This window comes from Gossypium hirsutum, chromosome A01, assembly GCF_007990345.1.
Source record: "Gossypium hirsutum isolate 1008001.06 chromosome A01, Gossypium_hirsutum_v2.1, whole genome shotgun sequence".
Classification (NCBI taxonomy): Eukaryota; Viridiplantae; Streptophyta; class Magnoliopsida; order Malvales; family Malvaceae; genus Gossypium; species Gossypium hirsutum.
The window spans coordinates 83,200,307-83,209,188 of NC_053424.1; the positions used below are offsets into that span (position 1 = coordinate 83,200,307).

At 31.0% G+C, this 8,882-nt stretch overlaps 1 long non-coding RNA gene across 1 annotated transcript; it reads right to left on the reverse strand.

The window, feature by feature from the left end:
• Positions 1-5,080: 5,080 nt before the first annotated feature.
• On the reverse strand, positions 5,081-6,849 carry LOC107939371 (uncharacterized). Its single transcript, XR_001695109.2, has 3 exons — positions 6,528-6,849; positions 5,461-6,212; positions 5,081-5,357 (listed from the first exon to the last, which is right to left on the reverse strand). It is a non-coding gene; the product is annotated as an uncharacterized lncRNA (long non-coding RNA).
• Positions 6,850-8,882: the final 2,033 nt, after the last annotated feature.

Consider the following 8,882-nt stretch of genomic DNA (forward strand, 5'->3'; position numbering starts at 1 on the left):
TCCAAAATTAATCACTTTTCCTAAAAAGGACTTAATCAAATTGGTTTCCTGGAAATATACACAACGTTAAGGTGTGGTAATGGCGGTGTGCATGTCTAGGATTGGATCCGAAGGGAGCTTGGTACTTAAACAGTCTGAGGGACTCACCTCCTCTTTTCCAGTTTCCTACCTGGTGCGCAGCTTCCATTCAGTTTAACCTGCATAGAAATTATCTTTTAAAACACTAAGTAAGTTTTTCTAGAACAACAACCTGAAATGTTTTGAACGCTTCGATGTGGCATGTCAGATCCGGCCATAACGTCTGGGCCGGGTTTGGGGTGTTACATTTGGAAAAATACCCATAGGTGAAATGTGTTTATTTTGATGTTTTATGGTAGAATATGAAGCTCAAAATTGTGTTAAACAACTTTTACTAAGTGATTTTACGTGAAAACGAGTAAAACGACATAATCGGTAAAAATGCCTAATGTTCATAAGTGCATGTTAGAGTGTGAATTTGATGTTGCTATAGAAGGGAAAAATGATCATCATGTCATAAAACATAAGAAAATAGGATGAAGTTTAATTTACGAGCCTAGGGGCAAAAATGTAATTTTGACAAAGTTTAGGGGCAAAATTGTAATTTTCCCAAAATATGATTTTGGGTCAATTTGAATAATGTGAGTCCTAATTATGCTATATTTGTAATGATAGAGCAAGGAAAATTGAAATTTGGGCTAAATTCGGTAAAATACCAAGTTGTGGACAAAATGGTAAAAATGGTCATTTTCGTATACGAGGTAAGTTCGGGTGTTAATAATAATGCAATACCATACTTGAATTGTAATTTTCTATTGTTATGGCATAAATTGTATGATTTAATATGTTTAGGAGAAATTGATGGATGGTGTATATGATATAGAAAATGTGATGCTTGTTGTGTCATGTGAAATTGAATGGCAAATTATTGTTACATGAATTGAATGTTAAATTACTATTACATGGGTTGTATGAATTGCTACACGTTTGTACTTGATGAGATTTCGACAAGTTTGTACGTAAATAATTTATCGATTCTTTATATTTTATTATATTTTGTTATCATATGAAATGTGGCTGCCTATAGAATGATTATTTGTTGTAAATTGCAAATTGAAAAAGGACTATGAATAAATTTGTAACATGTTGAAAAGTTAGGAACTTCCCGGTTGAGCCTTCGGAATAGAAACGATACGAATGACCTATTGTGAGCGTAGTACTAAGTGCAGGCTACTATGCGTACCCGATAACTTCGATCACGTGTGTAGTACTAAGTGTAGGCTACTATGTGTACTAGATAATTGGTCGCATGTGTAGTACTAAGTGCAGGCTACTATGCGTACCAGATAGCCTTGTCTACAAGTGTGAAAATATGTGCAGGCAACTGAGTATCAGTTATTATTCCGAAGAGTTCAATGGGAAAATCGATTAAGTAAAAATACATGTGAACATGATTATATGATGAATAAGTGCAGGTATATGTTTATGAAAATTATGAGCAATGTGCTCAATATTTGAGTGAATTTCGATAAGACAAAATGGATTAAGTGAAATTGTGTAAGAGTGAATCTTAATAGTAAAACAGTGTTGGACAGCAACAGTTGTGTGACTTTGAAAATTCACCAAAAATTGTGTATCAAATAAATTATGGAATTAAATATTAATGAGTCTATTTTCATATAAAAGAAACATGGGGAGCAAAAGAGTTCTATATTATGTGATATTCTAATTTTTGTGAAACAGTATCAGAATGAATTCAAGATCCCCTGTTCTAACTTGGAAAACTCGTTAAAAATTTTAAAAAAATAATTATGAGTTATAATTTATATGAATAGAATCCTCAATGAGTCTACTTTCAGGAGGAATGGACGGGAACATCATCCGAGTCCCGAAATATGAGATAAATAATTTTTAGTGAAGAGAGGTCAGAACTGTTGGACAGCAAAATAGGGGAAGCTTTAATGAATAAACTGTACTAATTGGCTAAACTAAAAATTCTGGAAATTTTATGGAATAAAGGTATATGAGTCTAGTTTCAAGGAAAATTAACAAAACTAAATTTGGAGTTTTGTAGCTCCAGATATGAATGATTTAGTAACTGTAACTCCATAAAACAGCTTAACCTGAACATGTGTAATTGTACAATTATAGTGTTTTATCTTGAAAAGCATGTTAGTAATTGCTTATTAATTTCATATGGACTTACTAAGCGTAAAGCTTACCCATCCTCTCCATTTCTTTAGTATTGGCAGGTCGGCTTGGGGTTGGAGATTGTCGGAGGCAAAATCACACTATCAAACTATCATTTTTTGGGACAGAATTAATTCAAATATTAGAAATATCAAGTGAGTGGCATGTACTGGAAATTTGTTTTGTGATATGTGTTATTATTATGACTTTGACCATACGTATCAGTCTGCATTGAGTTATCGTATATGATCATGAGATGTGGTCCTTATCTATTATGGTTTATAAGTTTAATTAATCATGCCATGTCCTATGTTTTGATGTGATGATATAGTTAGCTTTGTTTGTTATGCATGATTGGTAATACATCAGGTAAGTTAAATGCAGGCTAATGGATCATGAATTAAATGGAAATGAGTAATGTTGCCTTGAATATGGATGTTTAATGGACAAATTGGTAACTACAATATGATGGTATAAAATGAGAATAAGATTTAGCATGTCTAGTTCTAATTAATGTAAGAATGTATATTATATACAGGATGGTAAGCAAATATGTTTAAATTGAATAACATGTTATTGCATGATTATGGATGTGTAAGTGCTCATTTATGCCACGTTATATGTCTTTAAATATGAGTCTATGCATGTGTTCGAAAAGTTTTGAATTAAATGAAATTTTATGGCCCGGTTTTCGTCTATGTGTATGGTTAAGTCTGGTAATGTCTCATACCCTGTTCCGGCCTTAGATACGGGTAAGGGGTGTTACAAATGTAATTCTCGACACACGAAATCGAATATAAAATATCAGTAAGATTTAAAAGAAAAGAACTAGGTATTTTCCTTGATTTCAAATTCCTTTTTATTTTTTATTTTCGCAAAAAAATAATAATACTAAGAAAGAAGGGTCTTTACCTCTGTTCTAGCTATTCATCCTTCCATTCTGAAAGGCCAACGGACCCTTGGGGGTTTGACGGAGGGCTGCGATCGGAATCAATGAAAGAGAAACGGGGGGTTTTTTGTCGCTTTTTGTTTATTTTGAATGTTTTTGGGTCCTTTTAACCCCAAATTTGGGCTCTACTAGATAAGAGAAGCAAAAGGGGTGATTTTTAGTATTTTCGGCCACCGCGGACGGTCGACGGTTCGGTGACCTGAGCCCAAGGCCAAACATGGGGAGGGGAGAGAGTTGAGAGAATTTTGAAGTTTTTTTTTTGAAAAAAAAAGTGGCTAAAATGAAGGTTTTAAAATATTTTTTTGACTTATAAAGAGAATGAAAACGACCTTGTTTTGGAGAGGCCAGAAAGGCACTAAAACGGCGCCGTTTTGTGACAAGACTCGGACTGACCCGATCCGCACAAGTAGGATCCGCTTTTTTTATAATTGGTTTATTTACCCTTTTAGCCCTTCCGCCTTTTTGGGCAATTTTATTTTAGTCCTATCTCATTTTTTTTTACTTTTTAATTTGGCCGCATAATTTTATTGTTATTTCATTTTAGTCCCCCAAATACTGCACGTAAGGACCAGGGATATTTCCCATCCAGTCCTTGCACATTTGTGCGTGTCTCATTTTAGTCCCTGGCTCTGTTTTAATTATATTGTTATTTATAATTTACCCTTTTTAAGTTTTTTTTTAATTTCAAGTAAGTCATTTATTAAATTTCAGCCTTTTCATAGGTTTTTAAATTTTTATTATTATCTGTCTATTTATTGTTACTCGTTTAAAATTCATGTTATCAATAATTTTTTTATATTTTTATTTATTATTCCCTTTACATTAGTTTTATTCGTTTATCTAATTATTTATCATTCCATTATCTTTTAAATATTTAAAATAAACATTATCTATATTTTGTCTACCTATTTATTTATTTGTTTTACTTGGTAAATATTCAAATTCGATATTATCCCTTGTTTATTTTATCAATTTACATTGATTCATCATTCTTTTATATTTAAAACATTCAAATTTAATATTAGATACATCTTACTTATCTATTATTATTTAAATACTTAAGTTATTTATTTGTTTTACATACATATTTTTTTATGTTTAAATTTGATGTTCATTATTTATTTCATTTATTTATTCACCATTCTTTCATTTTCAAAATATTGGATACTATTGTCATTTCCTTTATTTTTGTGTTATCTTATTTGTTTTATTATTAAAATCGTGAATTGAGAATTCCATTGTTATAAGTCGTGTATAGTCATTTTGTATCGTCATTACATCATTAAGTTTAGATACAATCGGTTTTTATACTATATCCTAAACAAAACACGTATACATCACTTTGAGTGTTACCCTTGTATTTGTTCAAACTTTTTAAATTGGTAATGTCTCGTATTTTAAAATTCGAGAAGTCGTACCCTAACTTACGCGATTACGATTTTCTCGTTGAATCTAAAATAACCAAATATCCTTTTGAAATTCGAAATATATGAAATATGATTAAATAATAAAATAAAAGGAAAGTTTGTTTTCGAGGATTTGAAATGTCATCCTAACTTACGGGATATAGCTCTTTTGATACTTCAGGATAAGGTGTCCTTTTCGCACGTTTTTATTAATTCACGAGAGTTTATTAAAAAATACTCAAATACAAAGAAGGATCTTATTTCTAAATTATTTTCGAATTTTTAACTTTCGACACTAAAACACTAAGTAATCAACTAGGTACCAATTTTGGGCATATCAAGGGTGCTAATCCTTCCTCGTGCATAGCCGACTCCTGAACCCGTTTTCTGGATTTTGTAGACTAAAAAACGTTCTAATAAATTTAAACTTTTATTAAAATGATTGAATTATGAGGTGATCCAATCACACCTAAATAAAAAGGATTGGTGGCGACTCCCATGTTCATTTTTGTTTTCAAAATCAAAGTCGAGATTTTCAAAAAATGGTTTATTCAAACATTATTATAGTTCCTTTCTTAATAAATTCATCTTCTGCTGAAGAAAAAAAAAGTTTTAAGTAATAGAGAGAGAATAAAAGTTATGGAGATAAACACAATGACGAGAACAAACTCATTAATTAAATAAAAGACGGTATTAAGATAGCTATCCCATCATCATCATCTCTTTGCTCATCCCTTTTTCCACCACTGGAGCCATCGCTAGCCCTTGGTTCTTCTCCACATTTGCATGCCAACCTGCATATATATACCCCCACAAAGGTAATTTGTATGCATCTATACTCAAATACTTGAAGTTGAAGAAAGGTTTAACAATTAAGATGGTTTAATGTAGAAATACCGATAGACATGTCTAATCCACGATTCTGGAGCTCACGATACTCTTGAGTCAAGGCACAAATCTCGCAGTACAAATGACGCATGCAATCGCCATAACAGCCTCCCTTCAACCTATACTACTTTCGCAGTTTGGATCGGTAGAAGCAGGAATACAAGCCTGGAAACCCGGTGATACACATTATTAATATGTAACGTGCCCCACTTGCCCCACAAGCTGCACCATCCAACAGTGTTTTCCAACATTAATCAGATACTTGCAAACTTAATATCATAAAAAAATCCATGTAAGAGCCCAATTTCGTCTGGGCCTTAAAAAAACCAAACAAAAAATAATTAAATAAATATTTATTTATTAAACAGTCCAGGTTACAAAAGCCCATACCCAGTTACAACCCAATAGCCAAATCAGTACCTAAAACTACCCAGCAGGCCCACTACCCAAAACCTTAAAGTAGTCCCGTAGCCCAAGTACAACAGATCCAGCAGCCAAAACTTGACCCTACCTAGACCAGCCTAACTTAAACAGACCCACCCGAAGGCCCAAATAGCGGGAGCCCAAATGAGTTTCGGATAGGGTTAGAAACCCTAGCTCTCATTCTCTTCAGCACCGCAATGAAGTTCTGGAAGCTTCGAGTCATCCCAAGTGTCTCGACCCTTCGATGTATGCCGTTCCAGTAACACCATCAGCGCCGTGATTCCAGGATCCGTGATCGGTGCACTACTCAAAGGCCAGAGACTTCGTCGCTCGATTACCTGCAAAAAAGAGGAGAAAACAGCAGAGGAAAGAAGTAAAACAAGGCAAGAAACATGACAGATTTGTATACCAAATTTGTATTGGTTAACAGTGGCTATAAAGCCTGGATCTAAACATTGTAAAAGGGGGGGGGAACCAAATAAATGTAAAACATATACGGATATTACAGAGAAAAAGAATAAAAATCAGATCTGAGGTGATTTTTTAGAAACTACCTTTCATTCTCTTTTCTATCTTTTTTTCATTTTTTTCAGAGATTTAAATCGTTTTTGAAACAAAAGAACTTTTAAAATGGGAAGGAAAGAGGATATTACCGTCGGATTGGGCTTTGGGAAGCTTTAAGGAGCGTAAAGCTCGTTTTTGGGAGCTCCGACCACCGTGAACGGTGGTGGAGAAAGCGGAGGACGGCGAGGCCCGATGATCGGAGTTCGATCGGAGCTCAGAGGCCAGGCAGGCTCTTGAGAGCATTATTCTTGAGTTTTTTTTTTAGGAGGAGGTGAAAATGAAAGTTTTTTGAATGAAAATTGGTTTTTAAAGCGCCCCTATACGGCACCGTTTCGTAGTGTACATAAGGGCCCCAAAACGACGTCGTTTTGGGGCCAACCCGATTGACTGACCCAGTACATTTAAAGATCCGCGTGTTTTTTCGGCTACAGGGATATTTATCCCTTTAGTCATTCCTCATTTTCAGCTTTTAAAATTAAATTTATTTTTTTTAAATTAGCCTTATAATTCTATTTAAATTTAATCTTAGCCCTTTTCTTTATTATTTTGTTATTCTTTTATATCTAATTTATTTATTATAAAAAAACTATACATATATTATTATTAAAAATACCATTTATATATCTATATAAATTTTTATTTATCATATATTATTCTCCTATATATTTATATTATGTAACATTCATTTTTTTTCTTTTTATTATATTACTTATTATTTATTATAGTATATTTTTATCACATAATGTTTATATATCCTTATACTATTATTTTACATTGTAACAATATATTTTTTTCATATTATTATTCATTATATACTATTTTTTACAAATTATTTTAATTATTTTAAATTATGCCATTTTTATACCATTATATATATTTATCTATATATTATTATCATTAAAGGTTTTAAATTGTATTATATGCGTACCTTTATTTATATGTTAGTAATTACTTTACTTATATTTTATTATTACACATTTTGAAGATATTATAATATTATAATTTGTATAGTACATGTATTTTATCGTTAATTACTTATTCCATATTATTCAAAACTTATACTTATATATATTATATAATTATTTTATTAAAAATATAAATTCTTTTACACATTTGATATTTTATATACCAATATATTTTATATTTTTCACATAATTATTATTTTTATAAATATTTTTTATTATATATTATATTATTAAATATCACATCTTTTATATACGCTCATTCTATTTATTAATTGTTTATATTATACATATATTTTCTTTTAAACTTACGTTTTGTACAATACTTACTTTACTTTAGAATTAATTGCTATGTTATGTATTTTTTAATATCTTAGACTTTTATAATTATTTTCAAATGTATATTTTTGTATGTATATAGATTGATATATTGTATTATATGCATCATTTCATTTATTAACACATTCATGTGTACATGAAATTATAGGATTGTATATTTCATATTTTATGTAGATTCTAGTTATCCATTTTCTATGCATGACATTTTTACTCATACATATTTTACACATTAATATTTACCATGTATTTTGTATATTATTTAATGTTTTATTTATAATATAATTAGTGAGTTTATTAGGTTTTCTATTGGGTATATTTCTATTTACTTAGCATGATTATTTTCATTATTCTATTTTGCCCTCTATATAGTGATTGCATTTGTATAAAGTGTTATAATACTTTGTAATATACGTTATTTGAATATTTATGTTTTGTAATACAGAATTGTCACTCTAAAAAATCATTTAAAAACAATGTTTAAAATTTTTCATAAAAATAAAAGCAATACTTGATGTTTGGAAACTTCGAAAAAGTAGTGCCCTAACTTATTGGGTTGCAACTTTTCTCGTTAAGTTCGAATAGTCAAGTACCCTTCTAAAGTTTTTAAAGGATTTCAAAATATAAGTGACTGTCTTGGAATTGCAGAGTGATATGTCCTAACTTACTGGATGTAGCATTTTGCTGTTTTGAGATAGAGATTTCTAAAAGGCTAACTTATAGTCAATACTTTGATACAAGTAAACCTAAATTTTCAAATACTTTAAAGAGGATTACATCTTAAAATTTTTAATTTCCGACATTAAAGACACTTGATAATCAATTTGGTACCAATTTTTGGGCGTTACGAGGGTGCTAACCCTTCCTCGTACGTAACCGGCTCCCGAACCCATTTCCTGATTTCGTAGACCAAAACTAATGATTTTAAAACAAAACATTTTATAAGGTGATCCAATCACACCTAAAAAGATTGGTAGCGACTCCCGTTTTCATTTTTCTTAAAGTCGATTCCCATTTTCCAAAACTCGATTTAAAAATGGTTTCGATAGCTTGGCGACTCCGCTGGGGACTAATAAGAGAGTCAAGCCGTGTAATTGATTATCTCTTGTCTTAATGTCGAAAATTAAAAATTTTAAAATTTAATCT